Source organism: Monodelphis domestica, chromosome 2, assembly GCF_027887165.1.
Source record: "Monodelphis domestica isolate mMonDom1 chromosome 2, mMonDom1.pri, whole genome shotgun sequence".
Lineage (NCBI taxonomy): Eukaryota > Metazoa > Chordata > Mammalia > Didelphimorphia > Didelphidae > Monodelphis > Monodelphis domestica.
This window is the reverse complement of record NC_077228.1, coordinates 2,900,613-2,925,698: the sequence shown is the minus strand read 5'-3', so window position 1 is coordinate 2,925,698 and position 25,086 is coordinate 2,900,613.

Here is a 25,086-nt window from a genome sequence, read left to right as displayed (position 1 = left end):
TTTTCTTTGAACTCAGTGTTATGGTCTAAGAACAAATGAAAACATATCAAATAAGCAGCGACTATGTGCCAGGACATTGTGCTAAGCAACAGGATATCAACACAAGCCAGTCAGACATTCTCTGTCCTCAAAGAGTCTCCATTCTGGGAGGAAGAGGAAGGACAAATAAAGGAATGGTTGCCAAGGATGATCATTTTGGACAGGGAAGTTGGAGGACTAAAATCATATGGAAATGGATTGTTCCATCCTTTCTCATAATGATAGTATTTTTTTGTTGTTGTTCTCAGAGCTAGAAGAGAAATGCAGATGGAACAAGGGAGCAAGATGGCACAGTCTATGAATGGCCAAGACATAATGGCCATTCTCAACTCTGAGACTGAGTGAGTCCACCATCTCAGCCCATCACCCTCACTGGGAATGGGAAGATAGGGGAAGAGCAGCTTCGGGGCATAAAAAGAGATCCTGAAAAAGTGTGTGTGTGTGTGTGTGTGTGTGTGAACAATTTGTTTCAGAATATTGGCATTTCTGTGTAAAGACAGTGCTTAATCAGAACCGTACTAACTGGATAACTGGACTGTGGGTAGATCCATGAGGAAGGTTCACCAGGCATATGTATGTGAGATCAGAGAAAATACTTTCTGGAAACTGTGAAGTTCAAGAAGGATTGGGGTTGGGGGAAAAGGAAAAGGTGGAAAAGAGAGTTAAAGTATGCAGAGAGTAAGACTGTGGTCACTGCAATTGGATTTCCTTTGGGCACAGCTGCCCCATGGGAGGATCCACAGGGTGGGAAGCTTCCCTTTTATCTGACAGTGTCCAGAAGTAAAGCCCGTTTCCCCATCCAGCTGTTGTTCTGCTGCCCACAGATACTTACAAGTACATTAGCAATAGAATATGGAATATTTCTTGAAGTCAGCTGAAATGTCTTCCTCCTAAGTACTGTGGCTGGCTGAAATGACCATCTTCAATTCTCATTCATGCTTAAATTCTTTGGCTCAACTAATTTTAATAATTAAAGCACTCTTCGTCCAACAATAGCATCCCGCGTTCTTTCATAATTCATGGGTTTGGGAAAAGTTTTAATATTGCATGGGCATGAATGAGCTTACTAGGAAACAGGCTAACAAGCCATCTGCTTCGTGACACAGACTTCCGTAAATGTCATGAAACTTTATGTTACCATAAAATGTTGCAAGAAGAAGGAGAAATAAAAAAGGAAGGAAGGAAGCGTTCAGGAATAGGGAAGATTCTCTTATGAAGTTTTGGGCTCATTTTAGCTAGATTATGTATATTGAAATTGTAACAGTAAACTTTTCTCGTAGAAAGCGGAGTGGACTATAAACTTGGAGGGAAGGGTTTGATCATGGAGCTCCTGATCCCATCTCACCACCTTAGACCATGACGATTCATGGCCTTGCTCTGTTTAGGAGGTCCGATGGGGTCTTAAAATTTGCTTTTGGAGAAGTCCAAGAAAGCAAGTCAAAGGAAGAGTGCGTCCATTTTCTTGGCATTCAATAGTAAACAATGGAAATTTACAATTCATCTTATGGAATAAAGTTAAGAATTTTTACTATTTGGAAATGGATGCTTCTATGGCCCAGGTACTTGCTCCAAAAGTTAATTTATTCCCCTAATATAAACCTTTTTTAACTTCCATCTCCCTCTTATGGTGAAGAAGAACCTTGGTTCAACCCACTGATGAGGGAAGAAAATGCTTTCAATTTGTCATTAATCCAAGAGAAGGCGCCTCCACTGAAACTTGGTTCTCACTCATAACCCATATGCAGTTCTATAGTGGACCGTAAGATGGTTCGTTGTCCAGCCCTTTCATATTCTCATCCACGTGTCATTTTTTTATTTAAGAATTTGGCAGGGAGGGGCTCCCCACTCCTCCCAACGAATCAGTCTCATTTGGGCCAGAGAGAAGCCCAGACTGATGGCATCACTGGGATGGGGAGTTTTCAGGTGAAGAAACTTTGCAATGCAGGTCAGCGCCATCACTTTGACGAGTTACCTCAGTGATAATAGCCTTAGAGAGGTGCTTAGCACTGGGGTCAAACTCAAAGCCTTGCAGAGCAAGCCCTGGCAAAATGTTTCAATAGGCTGAACCATAATTAAATGTAATTGAGAAATACTTTCCGAAACAAAACTGTAATACAATCTAGGCAATGGTATGTCAGGGTTTTCTAGTCAATCTATGACCCACAAGGTGGTGATTCAAATGGCGTTTGACACATTGGCCCAAAGCATTGAAAACTGCGGTGACCATTCCAAGGTCACTTAGCCAATATGTGTCCAAGAAGGAATGTGGACCAAGATTCTGCCTTAGTCCAAGGCCAGCTGTCGATTCATTGCAACTCGTCACCTCTTCCGTATTAGAGTTATTTTGCATCTACTTACAGAAATGCTCTCCATTTTTCTAAACAGAGCATAGCTTTCCTGAGAGCAAGGCCCTGGTGCTGCTGTCTTAGGTGGTGCTCTTTGCATCCTCGTGCCAAAAGATCGCTTGGCATGTCGTAGGCTCTTATCGAATCCTTCTTGATGGAATGTGCAGATTCTACAAGCCCAGAAATTCATATTCATGTGGCCTCCATGACTTACGTGGCAATGATTTCCATATGCACTCAGGAGAGAAGCAACCAATAAACCCCAAATATGCCGTGGCTAAGCAATTCTGCAATGCTTTGAGTTTTATGGACTAATAATGTTCAAATCCCAGCTTCCCAAATTCAGTGTACTGTATCAGCAATAATGAGGAAAACTATTGAAACTCATTAAAGAACTTCCTAATCAGTCTGTTCATTGAGGCTATCTGCTTCCCATTATACGAAGACAAATTAAGCAGGTTACAATAGTTCCCAGAAAACATCTGCTGAAACAAGTCAAAATGAATGATAAATAAAATCGAATTCCCTTTGCAGGGGATTTTTTTCACCCAGCTGTACGGAGAAAAGCCCTATCAAAGGCAGCTATTCATTACTTGTCAATTCCCAGAGAAATCCCTAAACCACTAACAACATCTTCCAACAACCTTTTAATTAGGAGGGAGCTCATCTCAAAATAGCCGCCATCCACAGCGCAGAGGTGCCAACGTTGGGTCTATTTTCCAGAGACTAAGGAAATACGTAGGGAGGGGAGATGGAGAAAGCCCCCTGAGAAGAAGGGAGCCAGTAGGCTCCTGAGAACTGGCTGCCTGCATTTGGCTTAGGGCTCATCTCTGGATTCTCAATGGCTCCCAGAGCAGAGAGGATCAAGGAAGGAGGGAAAGGAGAAAGAAACAAGGAAGTCTGGTCATGGTTTATCCTGGTTCTTTAGACCTGCTTTCAGGGCAGTCCCTTTCCAGTCTACCTGAAATTGCACCCCTTCCTTGTGTCCCAAAGAAATGACACACTTATCCAGTTCGATATTGCCAACGGTGGTCATGCAGGGGTATATTTCCTGTCTGGCTGGTTTCTATTTTTATTTTTAAGGGTAAAAAATGTTTATTTTTTCCGAAAGAAACGATTGAAAAAATTCAGGATTCTCATCCATAGAACTTCTCATTATAGCTCAAAGGGAAGGGACAAGCCCATTACAGAACTGAAAAGTTGAGAAGTAGAGATGTTGTAGGCCAATTATCCCATTTTATAGCCTGAGGAGTAAAACATAAGAGAGTCCTATTTGATGCCACACAACAAAGTATTGGCAGGGCCAAGATGCACCCCCAATCCAGTGGTCTTTCCCCCAAGACAATAAATGTCTTCTAAGATCTTTTTTTTCTTCCCCAAGGGAGGAGGTAAGATGGAGAAGAGTATCATGTAGCTCCCACCCAGTGAACTCTATCTATCTCTCAGATGTAAGCAGTAACTACAAATGTATGAGGCTGGTTATTAGGGTCTAACTGGTTAAGGAAAAGTAGTCCACTTCACATAGCAGATAAGTTCCTTAGAAATGCATCTGGGGCCTGACACAATAGGAAATGCCAGCTGGATGAGGCGGAGGCCCAAATTCGATATCTGTGTGTAAAATGTCTTTGACTCGGCCATTTTGGGAATTGCTTGTCCTCTAATCACATTTTAACTTAATTGATGAGTGTGGAACTTGTCCCCTGAGACTCAGAGAGAGGACTTGGCTTCTTCCTGGCCATACAACTAGGAATCGTGAATGGATGGATTCTCACTTGGCTGTCCCTGAGCCCAAGTTCAGTCCTCATTTACTGCCTCTCCCAGAGTTCACCCAAGATGAAGTCTTCTCTCCAGTATGGAGGGAGGGTCAAATGGTGCATGGCATGGGAGTTACTCTCTTCTCTCAGCATTCCCATGGAGCTGGGATGCTTTGATGTGGCCATTCTTTCCAACGATGCAAATCATGGCGGATCTATGCTTGTCCAGCTTATACACTCTCATCTATTTAGTTCCAAGGGTTTGCCACAGGGATCTTGCCAACATTTTCTTGACCATGCATCTGCTTCTCTCTAGCAAGAGCCATTGCTCTACTGTATGTCCTTCCATCTCAAGCTGGCATAGTGTGATGATTGATCTGCCTACCTAAGTAAGCTTCCCCCCACCAAGCAATTATCCAATGAGCTGCCACAGTGACTTTCCTAAATTGGGCTTCTAACTAGGTCATTGTGAACTGATGAAAACTGGTGTGACTGGCACAACTCCATTTCTGCTCGTGTGACAAGTAAACCAGCTGAAAGGCTGGGCATCATCTCCTTCCTCAGCTCCTTGCTGCACTGGCCAGGTTAGGCTTAAATTCGGAGTCCCTGGCCCTCAGTCTTCTTCCTCATTACACAATTTAGAAAATACTCTCATCTCACTGGCCTTGACCGAGCTCTCCTACGTGTGACATGAGCATCTGCAATGGGTGACAGCTGGCTCTTGTCTAAAATTCTTTACATTGGAATGTTGAAATAAAAGACTCAGAGCCCCCCAAGTCTCCCCAATCCAGAGTCCAAAAGTACATAGAATTTTAGACACGAAATTTCATCCCCTATCATGACCTGTATTTGATAGTTTGTCCCATTTTCCTTCAGTGATTCCACTTCTTACCTCATTTCAATTTTCAACTTGCAATTGAAGGCAGCTAGAGCTTCAGTGAATGGGATTTTAGTCCAGTAGTCAGAAAGACATGAGTTCAAATTTGACCTCAGACACTTATTAATGCTATGATTCTGGGGAAGTCATTTAATCTCTGACTTCTTCTGTTTCCTAACCTATAAAACAGAGGTAATAACAGCACTTACCTCTTTATTGTGAGGATCAAGTGGGATGATGTTTGTACAAAAGACTCTGCAGTGCCTGGCACAGAGTAGGCATTTTTATAAAGGCCTGTTCCTTTCCCTGCTGGCTCCCTAAAAGGCTAAACTCATTTGTTTCCTTCAACAAAACTTTTCTTATTTCCCAGATTGTTATGCATCTTCTGTTACCAAAATTATTTTCTATTATCTGTGTGTGTGTGTGTGTGTGTGTGTGTGTGTGTGTGTGTGTGTTGTGTCCCTTCCACCCTTCCCACTTTTAATTGAAACTTTGGGAGGGTAAAATGGGTTCGGCTTTGGTTTCCCGTCTCCTGCAATTTTTCAGTCCCTTGGAAGTCATTGGGTCCATTATCACTGAACTGAATGACGAAGAGAGAAACTACCCAAAGGAACATCCCCCCAGAGCTCTTCTCCTCGTGCCACGTCTTCTGCCCACCTCGGGAGCCCTTGGCTTGGGCACGTCTCCACAGAAAAGCCCTGGAGACCGACACACATTGGCATTGGGGCAGGTGCCCAGCCATGGGAGATGCTTCCTCTGCCCAAGAGTCTGAAGGCTCAGCAGATCCACTGGGTTAGGACTCCTCCTCTGGAGGAAATCGTCCCCATCTCCTACAGCAATTCCAGGGAAGCCGTTCCGTCTTCCAACATGACACTGAAGCCAGGGAAGCCAGCCCGATGGCTCTGGGGACGTTCCGCTCCCTAGGCAGCCCTCTATGAACCTCTTGTCTCTCACAGCTTCTTCAGGAGCCTCCCAAAGGCTGAACTCGCTCTGGCAAGGCTGGAGCTCATTCTCAAAGCCAGAGATCTCTGGGAAGAACTTGCGCATCCAATGGGAGGCCTGGGAGGTGTGTCCCAGCCCTTCCTGGCATGGTGCCGGGACCAAAGAAGGCACTCCATTCCCTGAGCCACGTGGAGCACAGAAGGACGAAGACAACGTGCCCAAGTGCACTTTCCTCCCCTACGTTCTGATGGACTCCTCATGCCTGCTTCGTGCGGGCTAAGCCTTCCAGTCCCCTCGGCCTCACTGTCCAGAGCCAGACACACGGGACTCTGCCTGCAATGTCACACTGCTGTCATCCTCATGGAAAGCAGAGCCGGAAAAGCAATCGGGGGGCTCCACTCTGGTGCCGAGGTGGCCGGTGGTGTCTGTCTGCGGAGCACAGGGGTAGGCAGAGGCGCCCGGCTGGACAGACTCCAATTCCCGAGTTGCTATTGGCCGGAGGAGGGGGGCCCTTTGGCTACCCCCCCTTCCCCCCCCCCCCCCCCCCCCCCCCCCGCAGAGCAGATCAAGGGCTTGGGCTTGGGCTTGGGCTAGGACTCTGAGCCTCGTAGTTCTGCAATAAAAGGAAACGCATTTCTAGATGGGTTCTATTCCGTGTTCCGGTGAAGCTCTTGGGCATAATTAACCCCCAGGGAGCCGCTACACTCCACGCTTCTACCCGGAGCTGAGCTCTAAGTCTACAGTCTGGTAAGAAAGCAGATGATGTCTTGAAGAGGGGACACGCGGAGCAGAAGGAGAGGAGTGGAATAGGAGACGGACGGGTGACAAAAGCTGGAAATGCCTCTGCAGCCTCCCCTCTTCAGTCTGAGCTCCTCCAGGGCAGAGGCTGCCTTTTGTCTCTTTTGTGCATCTCCAGAACTTAGCCCAAAATAGGCCCTTGACAAATATTGGCTGACCTAAAACCCAGTGGAATTGCTCCTTAGCTACGGAAGGGGGTGGGAGGAGGGGAGGGAAAGAACACGATTCCTGCAACCGTGGGAAAATAGTCTCGATTAATGAATTCAATAAATAAACTTAAGAAAGAGACTTTGATTCGCTGATTGGTGACGCGATAGCCCATTCCGTGCTAAGGCATCAAGATGGAGGATTCGATGTTGCCCTTCACTTAGCCTTCCTAGAAGAGGTCGTGAAGGGGAGTGAACAAGGGGTCTAGAAAGTTGGGTTGGAGGGAGGACGGAGAGGAGTTCAAAGCGGTGCTTTTCCAGCCTAAAGCCGCCATTCTCCGGGCTCTGCCTCAGTCACGTGATCTGGCAGCTCTGCAGAGGGGAGATTCTAGAAGCCGGGGGACCATTTAGGAAGCAATGGACCAGGCAGAAAGTGATGAAGTCCTGAATGAAAGGGAGGGTCCTCGGGGTGTCTTTGTATGGCCCGCACTTAGCCCACTGCCTGCAATGGCTCAAGAACACAACGCTGGCGGAGTGGAATCGAGTTGAAAGGGACAGAAGCATCCACGGCCTCTCCCTTGCCACTTGCATTGATGGGGATGAAAAATGGCCCCAGCTGTTCCCAGGCTCTACTGCCTACTAAACTGTGCCCGGGGAGTTTGGAGGCCGGCTGTCATGGCAGCCCTTTCCCCGGCTACCTTGATTCATGCCTAGCTGCTCTCGTGACAGCAGCCACATAAAAGGGCCTTGAAATAAACATTCACCAAAGCCCTGCAGTGGCAGGATAAAGTGACTTCCTGGGGCACTTCAAGCACTCGCTTACACAATGGCGCCAGATGAAAGGAAGCCAATCTTGTGGATGGTCATTCAGAAGAGGCCGGATTATCCTGCCATGGGCCTTCCCTGCAGATCTCCAATTTGCTCTTATTGTTTAATTTTCATCGAGAACTGACGCCGTACCGAGCACTACAGAGAGCCTGGAATCAAAAGGCCTTTGTGGACAGCCGGTGTGCGAAGGAGATATGCTAAGAGAGATCTGTTCTTGGTCATTAGGGAAGCGTTTGTGCTCTCCGGGATTTGGCTGTTTATTTTATTCATGAGGAAGCAGAGGGAGGCAGTTGGCCTCCACAGACCCCACTCAAGCCTCCTGGAGCTTGAACCATCCATCACTGGAGGAATGGGCCTAAAGTAAGCACTGGGCTTTCAAGCCAAGCCCATGGAACTGGGCAATGGTGGCTGGCCAGTCGTTGCTGAAATCATGATTCTGCACGAGCAGTGCACTACTCCTGCCCTCAGACGAAGAGCCTCCGACCTGCTGGGCTAGCCTCCCTCCTCGCACTTCACGCAGCCATCCATGCCATCCTCGTGACAGACGAGAATGGAAACGCTGGCCTGAGGGCAGTGCCAATGTCCTCTTCTGCCCTGAGACGCGCAGGGGTGTCCGGAGGGTAGGCAGTTAAGTTAAGGGTTTGACTAAATTCTAAGGCCATCTTGTGGTCGCCGATTTAAAGGTTTATAGCTCAGGTCAAAATGACCTTTAGTAGTTTTATTTACAAAGAGGTGGTCAGAGAGAAAGTAGAGAAATACAGAAAGAGAGTGGAGAAGATGTCTAGCCTATCACACTAAATATTGCTCCGGTGCTCGGCTCAGCCCAGCAGGACTTGTTAACCCTTGACCAGAGGACCCAGAGTTCCACCCACATGGCCTCCGCTTAACGGGGAAGGCTTCTCTGGAACTAATCTCTCTCCAGAAGCCAAGAAAGGAAGACCAGCCACTTACTCACCCAAGAAACAGTCCAAGAGCCAAGGTCTCAAATCAAAGCTGAGGTTCAAGGCATAGTCGCCACTCCAAGCCACAGTCTCAGTCCAAGCTCCAGATTCAGACCAGAGGACTTCAAGCTGAAGCCTTTATAGTCACTTTTTGTCCCTCCCCCTCTTCATGGGGCCAATCACAGTTTCCAAATTGCCCAGCCCTGCCCAGGGGGGCACTGTCTGTGGGATCCACTTCTCACCCTCTGAAGGTGTTAACTCTTATCAAAGGATTCACAAGTTTCTGACTGATTGGGTTAAAAGCTCTCCAAGTTCGTGACGTGTGGATTCTCTTACTTGATGGCTTACAAAGTGTTAAGCAGGGGTCTGTTCAGTTGGGGGTGATCAATTTAAAAGTTGCTGAGGTTAGACAAAGAAAGTCTGATTCACACTTCACAGGAGGAACCCAGAGAAGGAGCAGCAGTAAAGTCGAGAGAGAGACTGATCCTGGCCATCCTCAGGATGGCTGCTCCACAGCTTATGATAGCCTTAGAGAATTGCCAGGGAAAAGGTGACTTGCTCCATCATCAAAGCAATCCGAACCTCAGTTTTCCTGTCCCCAAAGCCAACACTCTCTTCAGTGCACAGCTATCTGAGAAGGCCACATATTAGAACAACATTCATGAATGAAGAAGGAAGGTAAAAAGTGGGTGGCTAAGTAGCCAGTAAAAGACAATCTCCGAGGCACCGCGTTCTACTCACAGGAGATCCCTTTAGGGCCACACTTGACGTCTATTCCTTTTTGACTTTGCTCATGATTCTACTAGATACAATGATTTGGTTTCCAAGAGTGTCGTGATTTAGAAGATCAAAAGAAGTCTGGAGAAAAGTCATCCCACGTGGACTGATGAAACCAGCAAAACACGCCCGCTGAATGCTCGCTACTGACAGAAGCGATTGGGCACCTTCCCATAGCAAAGGCAAACCCAAATACAGCTGCAGTCCTGGATCATTCCAGTGAGAAGCAGCAACGTACTTCATCAAGGCTCTTAGATGACGCCCATGGACCGGAGAGCCAGCAGGCTTGGATGTGTGTCCCTGAACTCAGCAAAAAAGTGGCCTAGGATGATTGGACTCCACTGAAACATGATAAACATTATATAAAGGCATCATGAAGGACCATAAACCAGATGCCTCAGTGGCACAGTGGATAGAATGCTGGCTCTGGAACAAGGAACAGCTGATTTCTAATCCAGTCTCAGCCATGTAACAGCTGTGTGACCCCAGGCAAGTTACTTCAGTTCTCTGTGCCTCAATGTCTTTATCTGTAAAATAGGGATAATAATGGCACCTACTTTCCTAGGTTGCTGTGGGCATCAAATGAGATAATGATTATAAATGCCTGGTACATAGTAAGTGCTAGATAAATGTTCCTGCTTATTATTATAGATCAAAAATCCAATTATTAAAATGATCACTTGAGTCACACTGTAGATCCAGGAGAGTGTGATTATAGTTCAATGATTCTTTATTTTTTCATATAGGAGGCTAAATACTTTGGAAAGATGATACTGAACTAATTTTAACTTCTAAAAGACCACATATCAAGGGGAAGGAAGGAAGGAAGGAACGAATGAACGAATGAACGAATGAACAAAGGAACAAAGGAACAAAGGAAGGAAAGGAGGAAGGAAGGAACGAACGAACGAACGAACAAACGAACGAATGAAGGAACAAAGGAAGGAAGGAAGGAATGAAGGAATGAAGGAACGAAGGAACAAAGGAAGGAAAGAAGGAAAAGAGAATTGGTACCCTCTTCTGGACATTTTTAAAGACTCCTGTTTGTCTCAACAAGGGCAACTAGGTTGTACAGTAGATAGTGTGTCAGGCCTGGAGTCAGGAATACTCATCTCCCTGAGTTCAAATCTGGTATTAAGCATTAATAGCTGTGTGACCTTGGGCATGTCACTTAACTCTGCCTTAGTTCCTCATCTGTAAAAATGAGCTAGAGAAAGAAATGTCAAGCCTTTCTAGCATCTTTGCCAAGAAAACTCCAAATGGGTTCACAAAGTCAGATAGAACTAAACAGCAACAAAAAAACTCCTCCAACAAACACAAATAAATAAATAAATATATATTATTTATAATTATATTAATTTTAATTAAATTAATTTTTTAATTAATTAAATTAACTAATTAAAAAATTAAATTTAAAAAATTAATTAATTAATTTAAAAAATTATATTATATAAATGTAAACAAATAAACAAATAAATAAATACACTGCAAAAAAGGAAGTAAACAACTGAGTTGATAATTTCAAATCCACAAGTATTAATTCATCCCTTTTGTGGGTCCAGATTCATGGGCAGTTCTAGGAGCTGTTGCCAGAAAGCAAACTAATCCCTGACCATAATCAAAGACCATACATTACGGCGTCCTTCCAATTCAGGGACTCTCTGAGTTCAGGGGAGAGGTTGGGAAATAAAAATGTATGTTAAAAATAAGCAAGAAGGAGGTTAGTAAGGGGGTGGGGGGGGGGAGATCTGTAGGTCTGCATCTGATTTTCCAGTGCCTGGGAGATTGACTGGCATATGGTAGGTGATAAATGCTTGATGATTGATTGAGTGAATGATTAATTGAATTTAATAATGCAGATCTATGCATTTTTGGCAGAATAAATATGAATGCCTGGATTTAAGATGTTTAGCAATTAGCAAGATGAGGCTATGATTGTGATGACCCAATTAAAAAGGAAAGAGGGAAAAATAAAAATTTTTTAAATGGAGATCTAGAACTACAAATTTCCTTTATTAGAGAAAGGGAAGAAAATTGCCGCTCTGTGGGGTCTCCAGTGCTCTGACCATTATCAAGCCTAACAACGGCATCGTATGAAAAATGGCTACAACCTACTTAATTACCTTCTTTAATTACTATGAGGTTTGCAGCAGCAAAAGTGTCACACATGGGTCCACTATAGGCTTGTTTCAAGATCTGGAGTGAAAGCAGGTTTTCCTTTGAACGCAAATAAGCCCAGCTGTAAACTGAAGAAGTTGCCAAAGAATGTCACCTCTCACCCAAGTCTTCACATTCCCTTGGGAAAATGTTGATTGCTCATATATTTCCCCAGAAAACCCCTCTCAACCTGGTCATTTTGAATGCAACAACTCGGATACCACAAACACAATTCAATAAAGTTTATTAGATGCCTGATTGGAGACGGGGTGGAGCTCAAGTCAGAGTCCTGGAATCAGGTGATGGGACTGGTTGATAGTCCAGTGGTTAAAATACTGGATGTAGGGATAGCAAGACCTGAGTGCGAAACATAGACAGTTACGAGTTGTGTGACTCTGGGCAAGTCACTTAACCTCCTTCAGCCTCATTTTTCTCATTTTTAAAATGGAGACAACAATATTGGCTACCTCATACAAATTCTATGAAATGCAAAGTGCTCTGCAAACCCTAAAGCATGATACAAACGATGATGAACTCCTCATTATCCCAGACAAAATCTAAGTTCAAATGCCCTTTCCAGGCATCATTAGAAGAGGGAATCCCTCATTGGGAGCACCCTACACTAAAGGAAGCATGAGTCATCACTAAACAAATATACTGAATACAGCAGTGACTCCACTAGCTTTGGGTGGGGATTGGGGGGGAGGACCAAAAGAGAAATAGCTTCCTCCCTTCAGAAACAAACATGCCTCGATTTGGATTCACTACGTAAACAAGCAAATCAACCCCCAATACCATTTTGGACTTCATTTAGAGTTCTTCCTCTAGGTTCAAGATAACTCCTACTGCTATCTCTTGGCTTCATGAGGAACATGGATCATGGGAAAAATAATAGCCGACACATACCTTTGTGCTTCTGTGTTATTTTACACATATTCATGTATGTTCATAAATGAGACTATTTAAATATGTTTATGGATCTGTACCCATGTGTATAGTTTGCCCCCAAAGTTTTAGCACAGTTTAAGACTTTATGATCATCTTTATGATCACATATGTGCATATAAACACACATTTTTATATTTGGGTTATTAATATCCATTTGAAAAATGAACACAATATGCTGAAATGTCACCCTTAATTACTGAGGGAGAGTGATGGATTAGATAGACAGACAGACATTCAGACAGATGGATAGATAGACAGACAGAGAGATAAAGTATTGGCTTCCTCCAGAGGCAACCATGTAAAACAACACAATATGAGATTCTTCTGCTGTCCCAGTTGCTATGGACATCGAGCATCCCAAGAAGGTTAATGATGACTCTAAGCAAAAGCACCATTTCTCTTTGCAGCCTGGACTCCTACTCTGTCGGGTCTAGTCTCCTGGGAGTCATTGTGATGAAACGAGTCTTTAGAATGGCATCCTCTTCTGAACGTCACCGACAAGGCGCCAGCATTCTCTTCCAATCTGTGTTCCAATCTCCCTGTTCTTCAGAAAGATGCCGTAAAAACTACGGTTATATTAAAGTTGTGATTGGAGTGGGATGTTTAATGTTATGATTACATAAATCAATTCTGAAAATGATTATTGAGTCAGTGTGGGATAGTGGAATGAGTCCTGATCTTGGAGAAAGACCTAGTTGTAATTCTTCTTCTGATAATTACCCTCTGTGGGATTTTTTGAGGAAAAATCATATATCTCTCCAGATCTAGATAGAGATTTAGATAGATATAATCTCTTGAAGCCTTAGGGGGAGTGACAGGCAGTGAGTTAAAATGGGAACAGTATTAGCCAGGAAATCAGGAAGCTCTGAAGAGGACTCAGGTCTGTAAGACCTTAGGCAAGTCACTTCAGCGTCTGTTTCTGATTCTTCATCAGCAACAGGTAATGAAATTATCTGGTCCTCTCTAGTGATCACACAAACTCCATTTGATGCTTGCAATGTTCACCTCCACCCCTTAGAATCTTTGGCTTCCTACAAAATTGCGTTCCCGTCTCCTTTTCTAACTAATGCCTTTGCTCACCCCACAGATGTTAGGGTCCCTTCAATTCCAGAAATTACCTTGGGAATCAATTGATCAATCAATAAATGTGTAACAAGCCTCTTGAATGCACTATTTGAAAGAGGAGGGACTGGGCTTCTATGGCTTCACACACAGCCCCAGGAACAATGACGGCCCATCGGCGGGCCCAGCTATTGCGCCTCTTTGGATTCTGAGGGGAGCCGTTCGAAGAACCAGTGCCATTCAGGGTTCGAGAAGTGAACCTCAACATTGGATCAATAAAAGGAACCTGTTCATAGTCTCAGAAGATCACTAGGACTTTGGCTAAGTCTAATCAGGCGTGTTGGAAAATAAAGAACAAAGTTTCTCAGCTTCTGGTGCTGATAACAAGGCTTTGCCAGCCCTGCAGCTTGAAAGTTGAAGAGTAAATTATAGTACTAATAAGTTAACCTGCTACGGTCCAGAATGGCTTGTGCCGCAGGGCCAGGGGCTGGGAAGCAGGCAGGAAAAACTCACGCTGTTATAATCATTGCAATTTCAATGGCAATTTTAAAAAAATAATTCAAATTGCTCCAATTAACTCTCCCTGAGAACTCAAAGGGTTTGGGGTGACCTTGAACAGAATCCCCCATGGAGGTAGCCATGCTGACTCATCTACATCCAAAGCTCCCAGCTCGAGGCTCAGGGGACAGTTGAAAGACGAGGAAAAGCCTGAGACCAAGAAGAGAGAGGACACAGTTCAGGTGTCAGTCACCTACCAGAGACTCCCTGAACCCAGCCCCTGAGGCAGTCTCCTTCCTTCTGAGCCATCCTTTTGGTCTTTTGTGTCTACTTTATTCATCCTGATGGAATCACTCCACAAGGATGGGGATGGTCAGCCTTTGTGTCTCCACAGGGCTTGGGCCTGGGCTCTACATCCTGCCTACGTGACCTTGGCCAAGTCTCTTAGACTCTCTGGAGCTTCCTTCTTGCCCAGACCGAATGTCAGTTCTTTGAGGATGGAGCCCATCCGCATTTCTGCCTCCTGTCCACCAGCCAGCACCAGGGAAGGACATGGGAGGTGCTTAATAAATGTCTGTTGATTGAGTGATGGCAGAGGAGTGACATGATGACAGCCCTGGAGGCTCAGCAGTGGGGGGGAGGGGGGGTTCTTCCTGTACATACTGATGCTTGCTCAGGAGAGCCAACAAGTCGGTGAGAATTCGTGGGGCTGCTCTATTCCCGAGAAGTGAGGCTGATGCACTTTGGCAGTCATTTCATTCAGCTCTGACTGCAGGGCCACAGGACCAGCTTGTCTGGGCTTTAGGGCTGGATTCAGGCCTCTCTGCTCTGGCACGTTGTAACTTGGAAGCCCAGAATGGGAGATCCAACAGGAGGGAAAACGTGTCCAGCACTTGTCCAGCCACCCGTAACTCAACTGCAAACCACTTTTTTCTGGGGCAGAGCAGAAGCCTTTTCTCTCCGAAGGTCAGACCTAGACCAGCATGGCCCAGTGGTAGGAAGAATGATGATCTGTGATCAAAAACCAAGAGGATAGCAGTGGAGCGAGTGTGAGATGAGTGAAAGCTGGCCCCGACTGCCACTGAATCGGAGGGTAATCTGTGTACATCAAAGAGCTTGACTTCACCCGTTGTCTAATGTCCCAGACACCCAGAGGCTTTTAACACCAATATGGCGCCCTGTTCACCCCAGTTCTATTCTTTCAACCTCAACTGCTGCCATTAAGAGCACTTTCCAAAGGATCACATCATCCTAGAGTAGGAAGGACCTCCGTTGCCTTGCTGTGTCTTGGACAAATACAATCCCAAACCTGAAATAGATGCCCTCGTCTACTGGGTATCTGCGTTCACTCTTGCCTTCAAGGTGTCTGGTGGGCATGCTGCCTCCAATGGAGCCACCCTCATTCCTCTGAATAGCTCTAATTCTGTGAAAGTATTTTTTCTGATATCAATGTGTTTTATACCTACTGTTTCTGGTTCTGCCCTCAGGTCCCTAGCAGACTAATCCAGTCTCACATGACATGATTACCCCTTAAATATTTTAATTCAATTATGACGTGCCCTCGAGTGCCTCCTTTTCTACTTGTGCATTTCCTTCCATTCTTTTTCATATGGCATTGGCTGAATATCATAGAATTTTCTAGGTGTCCTCCTCTGGGTCCTCTCTAGAGTATCAAAATCCTTCTTCAATCAACCAATCCGTAAACATTTATTCAACACCTACTATGCGCAAAGCACTCTGCGACTTGCTAAAACACTGTTCTGAATGCTTCCAAAACTGTAGCACATAGAACCAAACATGGCACTCTAGAGGTGATCTGGCCATTTCTCTCACCCTTTTTCCTTTGCAAAATCATTAGAAAGTATAATTCACATGACTTCACTTCTATTTATTCATTACCCACTAAGGTCTCAGTCCACTGAAATCTGCCTATAATCTTGACTCCTCAATAAACAAAACAAAAACATCTCAGTGATCACCTCAGTTTCCAAATTACAAAAGCACAGAATCCTAGTACGTAAGGGCTCAGAGGACAACTAGTCTAGGGAATCCCTTGACCTATTATAAGTATGCCTTAAAATGGCAGAGGATCTGATCATGGGAACTTCTTTTCTGGATCTGATTCTCACCAATAAAGAGGAATGGTTGGCTAAGGTGAACATTTTGGGAATGTGGATTTGAAGTGACTCTTCCATTTTAAAATCAAAAATAAAGAGGTTACAATTAACTAGGCAACATCTGCTATGCCCTTGATATTGGAGGAAGTTAGATTCCCAAGTGTTAGGAGAATGGATGGATAGGTAAGAACCTGTGATCCAAAATTCTATTGAGGAAATCAACAAAAAAGGGAGGAGAAACTCTTAAGAATGAAAATGTGGAGATTACATATATATGTAATATATATATATATATATATATACATATATATATATATATTCCAATTCTTAGAAGGAAAAGGAAATCTATATAAAGAGATGTGCAGACGTAATTGAACAAGCAAATTATATTTCTTAAAAGATACATACAGAAGGACAAATACGAGAGGATGAATATAAGAATGTGGTTCTGTCCAAAAGAAAGTATCAGGATTTCTGAGTCTTGGAATAAGAGAATAGCAAGAAAAGCTGAGGGGGAAACAACAACAACTAATGTTGCCTTCACTAAGCTGAAGAGACAAAAGAAGCCTAAAGAATATGCTGAAGGCTACTACTTGATAGAGGGGGAAACAAGATAGTGATTACATAAAAATTACAGAGAAAAGGCAAAAATCACTTGGTTAATTTTTTTTTTTGCTTCTATTTCCTCTGTCGATAAAATGATCTTTGTATTAAAAAAAGAAAAATGATGAATACTGAGATGATATACAAGATCGATACAGCAATAATAGCTAAGCATCTATCTTCTCTTAAGTGTCCTAGTCATCAAGGTCACATGAACTATGTCCCTGGGCATTGAAAGAAGTAGATGTGATGACAAATGCAATGACAAAAAAATGATTGTGGAGAAACATTGGGCAATTGAAGAGATAGCTCATATTTTTGTATTTTTTTAATGAGAAAGACAGAGACAGACAGATGGACTTAGATGAGATGAGATGGAAACAGAATGAAATCTACCAACTACAGGTCAGAGATGTCTTCAATTCTGACAAAGTTTTAAAATATCTTATCAAAAGCCTGACTAGTGACTGTTGAGAAAAACATGCAATGATCCAAAGGGTAAACATGGCTTCATGAACAAATCAGCTATATTATACCTCGATTCTTTTTTTTTTTTTTTGGATAGAATAGATGATCAAATGATGGTAGTTATAAAAATACACAGTCTAATTCCTTGTTCAGGCATCACAGAATCATAGAATCCAAGAGCTCCTTCCTGGGACCTCAAAGACCACTGAACAAAAATTTCTCCATCAGACACCCAAAGTGACTAGTTAGTCTTTGCTTCATTTTCTCCACTGAAGTCATAGCCCTCTCTCAGAAGTTCATTCTTATTTTTGGATAATTTCTAATAAAGAGGAAGATGTGGTTGATGTGAGTTCTAAATTTGTCTCTGTGACTCCCATTCATTAGTCCTCATTCTTCCCTCTCTGGCAAATAGAACAAGGCCAGCCTCATCTGCTTAGGAGGCTACTTGGATATTGTTATCAGAAAGTTCTTAAGCATTTTCTTGTTCATATTAAGCACCACTAGATCTCTTACCTGCTCTTCATATCTGGGATGGCTTTCTTTGAATGATCAACGTCCTTCCTAAAACTAAAGTATTAAATTGAACATGACTTATGTCATGTTTCACCATATGAGAAACAGAAAAATATGTGTTACATGATAAAATATGTACAACTGATGCCATATTACCTGCCTTCTTGGAGAAGGAAGGGACAAAAAAGGAAGGGGAAAAAAGGATGCAAATCAGATTTTTTGACTCAGTTGATGTGAGATTTTGTTTCTCTTAGATAAGCATATTTATTATAATTTATTATAGTGATATCAAATCAAATGTATAATATTATCAGTAGGTCACAGTTCTATTATGTTACACATAAAAACACAAATAAATGGAACTCCAAAAAACCCAAAGAATTCTAAGTATGGCCTAACCAGAGCAGAATACAAGGGTCTAGCACCCGTGTTCCTGCAGTGTGTGCCTTGTAAAATGCAGGCTACAGCCTCATTCATTTTCCTGACTTTCACAAGACAGGGTTGACTTTGGATGAACTTACAATCCAGATTTCTCCAGATGCCGTCTAGCCATTCTTCTCTTTGGGAAATAGGAAGAAGGATGGAGACTGTACTTGGGAATTCATTAGCACAGGGAATCCGGACTGAATGGAATTCAGTCTATTTGGGGTCAATTATAGCCCTAGAAAGCTGTCTTGATCACTTAAAAGTTCAGTGATTTGCCTCAAGTCACGCATTGACTATAGAGGAATGAAAGGATTTGAACCCAAGCCTCTGTGGCTTTCAGACTCGTTCTCTATACACCATCTCATCCTGTCCTGTGACTGATCCGATGGTGCTCCTGACAGATGAGCCAGTGTAGAGAGGGACTATGGGAAGATAATGAGTTTGGTTCTCGACACGCCGGGTTAGGGGTGTCCTTGGAACATCCACATGGAAATGTGGCAAGTCAGTCAGAGTTGCAGAAAGCCAATTGGTTGTCAAGTGTCACCCTCTTCGTGGCGCGCCTTCTCTTCTGAAGGAGAAGAGTCCTTGCCTAGGGACAGCATCCCAAGGAGGAGCCAAATGCGGCCCCTATGTTGACTTGAACCATGTTTATGTGTAAACCACTAGGGAGAAACCAAAGCTCATTCTTTTGAAATAATTGTCCCTTCAATGCTGCCAAAAACTCATGTTTATCTGCACATTAGCTAAAGCTGCTTAAATGGTGAGTGTTTAGGAATGCTGATTTTTGATGATTTATACCCCAAACGACTCTTCTTGGAACCCAACAGGCCAGTCGTGCACGGTGTCATTGCCGGCAGTGGTGAAGCTGAAGAGGAGGCAGCACGAGCAGGACTGGGCGCTAGTGAGCCCAGACCACCCTGATGTCCCTCGTCCTGCATCCGTGGGTCCCCCTCTCCTCTTCTGCACGTCTCCCTGATCTCCCTTTGCTCGCTGCTCCTGGAGTGGGGGTGGAAGGGATTCAAGATCTGATTCATGGAAAGTCAGCATTGGAGAAGAGCTCAGAAGCCCCCCAACCCTCCTCCAACCGGAATCCCATTTGTGGCTTCTCCTCGAAAGCTGCTTCAGAGGCTCCCGGGAGACCCATTTCCCTTTGAGGCGGCTCCCAGTATTGGGAGATTTGGGGATAAGACCTGGAATTCAGCAACAGACACTATGTTCACGGGGATGAGCGATGGCCACTCTGGTGAGCTACGAACACTGACCGTGTGATTGAATGGAAATGAGGAGGCTGAGAAGAAGCTTCCTGGAGCCTGCAGAGGGTAGTAGTCCAGGGGGCAGCGGGGAGCAGCCAGACTTCTCACGACCTTCTCCCTCATGCTGGGAGGGCCAAACACTTCAAGATTTGCTAACAAAAGGTTTTTTCCCATTTTTTTCCATGCCTGAATTATATTCTCCAGAGCAGTGACAGTAAAGGGAGTGTCTTCATCACTCTTCCGTTAGGAAAAACTTACCATCCAGCATTACTAGATTGAGTCCACTCACTTGGGCGTTCCCAGAAGCAAAGCAATTACATTTCTATGAAGCTGACTAGTAGAATCAAAGTTTATCTGGAAAAAGGGATAGAGTTCAAGCTGGAGGGGGGGGAGAGGGAGCGAGGGTTGCTTCTGCAGCATTAGGGTGACCAGATTTGAACCCCAAGTCAAGATGATTCCTGGGAATAAGAGTTTGGAGCACTATTATATATATATATATATATGTAATCCCAGACTAAACTGAGACCATTAGACCAAAATTTCGGAAAGCTGGGCTTCTCTTCACAATGTTCCATGAAATTTAGTATCTTCTTTTGTATAATGTGTTACTGAGAAATGATACAGACGTCAGATATATTTGGTGGCCTGAAAAGGTCATTTTTTTAAAGGAAGAAGCCTGAAAAGAGGGTGGTTAAATGCTTGATAGAATATTTTAAATCAATGGCAGACAATCCCTTCCAGAAAGGAAAGGGTGGAAAAAAAGAAAAAAGAAAGAAAGCCATGAGATGCCTTCTGTGCCCAGAGAAAGTTGAAGTAAATGACAGGACCATATTTTACATTTTTATGAATGACTGCATTCTAAATTTCAAGTGAATAGTACTTACAATTCTCGAAATGGAAGCACATTCCGCGACACCCAAGAGCCAATCTTGCCACGCAGTAACTACCACCATTCGATAATTACAAAGTCGACTATGCTGCAAAGTAAATGAGCTTGATAATTTGTTATAGTTTTATAGCATGGCAAGTGTGCTGAAGATTTTAAATTGCACACTGTATTAAAAATGACAGAAATACACCAGAGTCTAAACAAACAGAGTTGGAACTAGCTCGCCTCTGACACTGTTTCAGAGAATAAGAATGCAAAAGAAAACAAGAAAAAGAAAAAGTAGAGAGCCACAGTTACATGGAAGCCCATGGAAAACGCCTTGGGAAGAAGTCCAGTTGGACCCTCTTCCTCAGTATGTCCTGATGTTTAACTGTTCTCTATGAAGAACTGATGGAAGCACAATGAATCACAGACATGCTTAAGCAGAAACTGGGCATCTATTGACTCAAAAGTAATGACTGATGTAAGATGGTGGAGAAGGGAAAATCCCCAGAGCTCCTTTATTCCTCTTGGCAGTTGTGCTCGTGTGCCACACTGACAGAGATGGCACGCAGTCATCCAAAGCAGCACATTATTTCTCAAAGCAAGAGAGAGTCCACAAGGAGTAACTAAGAGGGGAAAATGGAAGGTGGGAACTGCTTGTAGTTTAAACAAGAAAATCAGGTTTCCCAGAGAATAATATAGAGAAGAAGGATGAAGGAACAAAGGATGAGAGAAGAAATGATGTGGAAAGGAATATCAGCAGAAACTATCTGGAGGAAAATATCAGAATGTGTTGGTATGACCCTTGACATCTCTCTCTCTCTCTCTCTCTCTCTCTCTCTCTCTCTCTCTCTCTCTCTCTCTCTTCTCTCTCTCTCTCTCTCTCTCTCTCTCTCTCTCTCTCTCTCTCTCTCTCTCTCTCTCTCTCTTCTTCTCTCTCTCCCTTTTTCTCTCTTTCCTGTTCTTTCTGCTATCTCTTTATCTCTCTCTCTCTGTCTGTCTCTGTCTCTCTCTCTCTCTCCTTTGTCTATGTATGTAATATATAAACCTATGCACATCTTTATGTACCAATAAAGTACATGTCATAATTTTACATATAATTATGTGTCATGTATCATCATGTATGACATTAAGAAATTATTTTGGACTGACTTCTCATCTTTCAGGGAAAAGAATTCTTCTCCATTTCTCTTTTTTATTCCATGTTTCTTAAAGCACTCTCCATTAATGATTGAGCTTCTTACATGTTAAAGAGCAAAAGTCAGTGGATTGGAAACTGAAGGAGATAAGCTAGAGGTGTCCAAGGTGCTAGACACCTTTTCTAAATTAATAACCTCTTGGACTTCACCAAAACAATCTGCTTCCTCAGATATGAGAAATATAGAGCGAAGGGGCTAGTTTATGGTCAGAAGTGTATTTCTTTTTGACAAGCTAAACCTTCACTAAGCTATTTTGAAAAGCACTGGTTAGCCCAGGGACTGGGACATAGGGGAAAGTTCACAAATACTTCTTGAATTGAATTGGAATCAAAGCTGATTGGATCAGAGGTGTGGAATCACAAGAAGGTTAGCAATGACCAGAGTCCAAGATCTTGAGTTCAAATCCAATCTCTGATTCTTTCTCCCTGTGCAGTCATGGCTAGTTATCACACATGCCTGGGCTCAATTCCTTGCTCTCTATGTGAGGGGCTTGGCCTAGAAAGTCTCTGAGTCCACTCTAGTTCTAAGATCTATTCAGCTATGATTAAAGCCTCATAGGGATAAATTTCAACCAAGCCATAGAATCCTCTCTCTAGATGGAGAGAGATGTCTAGCTCTAGCTTCTCATTATACATGTGAGGAAGCTGGGGCCCAGGAGAAGCGGATTGGCCCAGGTCACATGGGGATCTACCAAACACCAGAGGCCAGTCATGAAGGCACGTCTTCTGATTCATGGCTGTGTGCTCTTCACAGTCCATAGGACTATCTTATATTCCAAAAACAGTTGTAATCCCTCTTCTGCCACCTACTTACTGGTTAACGAGGGTCACATCCCTGGCCTCCAGTCCTCAGATCTGCTCAGATCAAAAGCAAAGTGGCTCCAGGAGTTCCTCTCTGGCCTTCCTTGGGTGTTGTCTATGACCTGCCCCTCATTATGTAGGTCTTCTAGGAGAAAGTGCTCAGAATTATGGGAGGGATTCATTGAGGGGCTTGATCTGGAATAGATGGCTGTGGAGATCCCTGCCAACTCTACATTTCTCTCTGATTCCACTCTCCTTTACCTCCTGAAATCATGGAGCTATTTGCAAGATGTGAAGTCCCTTTTATGGGTGCAGGGTAGGATACTGAGAGTTAAAGAAGAGCCACGGGAAGTGAAAAGGGAATGAACCTTCTATTAATATCCTGTAAGATTCCTGATATCTCATCAGAAATAGCCACACCTCCCTTTGGGGCTGGGATAAAGGAAACATTTATCTGTAGGAACCAATGTGGGGCTGTCCAGGGAATCAGAAATTATGGAGTCGAGGTGCTTAGTTTCATATTCTTGCTTTCCCACAGATCAGTATGATTCTAGGCAATTTCCTCATTGCTGCAATTGGTTAACATGATCCTGAAGGTCCCTTCTAGCTCTAAATCTATAGTTTTGTGACTCCAGGACTTTTATTATTTGGGGTGGGTTCTCAGTTTCCTTATCTGTAAAAGGTTGAATTAGTAAACAACTAAGTTCCTTTCCAAGATCAGTGATCCTATAACCTAGGGGTTTTAGGGCAAAGCCTAAAGAAGAACTCCTTCCTATTTTCAGATTCATGAGTTACTCTTCACAATAGTTAAGTTACTACTTACAATATCCTTATGAAGTCAATCGGTGCTTTTATCCCTGGTAATAAGAGGAAGCAAAACTAGGGCAAAGATGATTCAAATGAATTGGCCCAATTTCCTTGACTAAGAGGACAGCACAGGAAACCATGAAACAAAATGTGTTGAATTCTGAGAGATTTGCTAAACTACCATGGAGCTATTTTTTTCTAAAGGAAAAAGGAGGTCCAAAACTAATGAATGGTTAGAATTATCCATTGTTCACCAAATAGAATTCATTTTGTTCATTCAACTTAATGGAAACTCAGTATTTTCATCTGTAAAATGAGAATAGCAATAATTATATATACCTCCCACAATTGTTGTGATAGTCAAATAAATGAAAAAGTGTATTGTATTTTGTAAACCTTAAAGTGCTACAGAAATGCATGTTAGTATTATTGTCATTGCTGCTGGTGGTGTTAAATGATTTGACCAGTAATTTATTAATGAGAAGAGCTACTTTCATAGGGTTAGATCTGGAAGGGAACTGACTTCAATAGACACTTTAGACAGTATCTGTAGCTGAAAAATTCATCACTGTAAAGTCAACTTGGTGATGAAAATTTCTACACTAAGATGATATTCTTTTTTTCTTTTCTTTTTTTAATATTTGGAATATTTTTTCCATGGTTACATGATTCATGATTTTTCCCACCCCTCTCCCCTCCCCATTCCTGGGGCTGACAAGCAATTCCTCTGAGTTATTGTTCAAAATTTATTTTCATGTTATTCATATTTACAATAGAGTGAACTCAACATCAAAACCTAATCATATCCCCATCAAACCACATGATCTATCCTATGTTTTTCTTCTGCATTTCTGTTCCCAAAGTTCTTTCTCGAGATATGGATACATTCTTTCTCATAAGTCCCTCCAGGTTGTTCAGGATCACCTCATTACCACTACTGGAGAAGTCCATTACATTCGATCGTACCACAGTGTATCAGTCTCTGTGTACAATGTTTTCATGTCCCTTGACCATTTGTTGATTTGGGAATGGCTTGATTTTTTGTAACTTTGACAGTTCTTTATATATTTGGGAAGTTAAACCATTGTCAGATAGTTTTGTTAAAAATTTTCCTCATTTGTTGATTTCCTCCTAATTTTGGTTGCATTGGTTTTGTTTGTACAAAACCTTTTTAATTTGATATAATCATAGGCTTTCATTTTACATTTTGTAATGTTCTCTATCTCTTGCTTGGTATTAAATTTCTTCCTTTCCCACAAATCTGACAGGTATACTATTCTATGTTTGTCCAATTTATTTATGATTTCACTTTTTATATTTGTAGTTAACCCATTTTGAATTAATCTTCATATAGAGTGTAAGATATTGATCTAAACTTAATTTTCCCATACCATTTCCCAATTTTCCCAGAAGTTTTTATCAAATATTGAGTTCTTGTCCCAAATGCTAGGGTCTTTGGGTTTATCAGACACTAGCTTGCTGAGGTCATTTACCCCAAGTCTATTCCTTTGATCCAGCCTTCTATTTCTTAGCCAGTACCATATTGTTTTGAAACTAAGTTGATTTTCAAATGAGATTACTAGTCCATCTTGGGCTGTAGACACTAAGTCTTTCTAAGTTAGTAGAGTATAATACAATTTTGGTGGGGGAAGAAAGAAAGGAAGGAAGGGATAGAGGGAGGGAGGGAGGAAAGAAGGGATAGAGGGAGGGAGGAAGGAAAGAAGGGAGAGAGGAAGGGAGGAAGGAATGGATAGAGGGAGGAAGGTAGGAAGCAAGGAAGCAAGGAAGCAAGGAAGGAAGCAAGGAAGGAAGGAAGGAAAGAAGGAAGGAAGGAAGGAAAGACTTATTAAGCACCTTCTAGCACAGAGCTAAATTCTTTATGAATATCTCATTTGGGATTTAAAAAACCCTAGGATA